Consider the following 1,354-nt stretch of genomic DNA (forward strand, 5'->3'; position numbering starts at 1 on the left):
CAATAAGCTTAATTACATTGCATGTGTTGGTCGCCCCAAATCGCTTGTATGTTAATTTGTGAATAAATTGAATACAAAATGCAGCATCGCATTGGAGAGATCATTTTGCAGCCAAGTTACCACGTACGTTATGTACTCGATGCACCGAAACATCAATTAACAGGTTGACATACCTGTGCACCAAAAGGCTTGCCTACTTAATATTCCACGGAAAGGTCAACGCGACAGGTCATTCTTGTCGAACTATAAAATCATATCAGCAAAAATGTGATCAGATTGGCCATTATTACCAGTAAAAGCCCCGCGTAGCTCAGTCGGTAGAGCATCAGACTTTTACAAATTGTAATTGTGCAAATATTATGTACTACACATACCTATAATAATAAGTCTGTAAGGCTATTGGTTAATAAAGATTAATTGACAAAAAAAACAAAACATCTGAGGGTCTAAGGTTCGAGTCTCTACGTGGGCGACGGATATATTTTACCACTCTCAATATTTCAGTATCATCTTCTTTGAATCACAGATAAAAACAACAGCAACAACCGATGTGATGGAGGTTATTAAAATTACAGCTGTATGAGTAATGTGATTCCAAAACGACCTTCATAATTGGCCGTTACCGGTATTAATTGCATAACACGTGACACACCGTGAAAAAAGAAAGAAACCACGTGGGCGAACACTGTCGTCATAATCAATATCAATAATTCACAGTGACAGATGTTGAAATAAACTATCAGTAGGATCAAAAGTGCAAACCTGCATTTTAGCACAATTGTATAGTGAGTTTTTTCTATTTACGAAAAGATAGCATTCTTGCAAAAATACTTTGTTGCATAATTATTATTGCAATAACAAATTAGTTTGGTCTGTGAAATTATCGCTTCAAACATCTTTTGCAAATGCATGTTTGAAACCTGATCATGCAAATATAGGCACAGAAAACCAGCTCCGGGGAATGGGCAATTCAATAGAAATTACAATACAAGGCTAGGAGGGGGAAAAAACCTTTCTCAAGTTTTCTTAACTTCAAACGTTTGTTGGATTGAACAAATTATCAGGCTATGTTTAATAACGCGAGTTTTAATTCACATGTATTCATTAGAACACGATACTGTTGAAGAAAACTTTTTTTCATATAATTACACGTAGTTATGTTTAAGAAATTAACACTTTACATGTACAAGGTCTCGATCCGTCAACAGTTGCGGTTCAAAATTAGATATCGCATACATACATTTGTATAATATCCACAGATTAAATGCATTTGTTCAAACGATTAAATTGTCACATTAAGGAACATTGCACTCTTAGTAACCGTTATCACAATATGTAAGAGTAGAATTACGTC

General features: G+C 34.9%; 1 non-coding gene across 1 annotated transcript; it reads left to right on the plus strand.

Moving 5' to 3' along the window:
• The first annotated feature begins 299 nt into the window (after window positions 1-299).
• Trnak-uuu lies at window positions 300-472 on the plus strand. Its single transcript has 2 exons — window positions 300-336; window positions 437-472. It is a non-coding gene; the product is annotated as a tRNA-Lys (tRNA).
• Window positions 473-1,354: the final 882 nt, after the last annotated feature.

This window comes from Pecten maximus, chromosome 5 (genome assembly GCF_902652985.1).
Source record: "Pecten maximus chromosome 5, xPecMax1.1, whole genome shotgun sequence".
Lineage (NCBI taxonomy): Eukaryota > Metazoa > Mollusca > Bivalvia > Pectinida > Pectinidae > Pecten > Pecten maximus.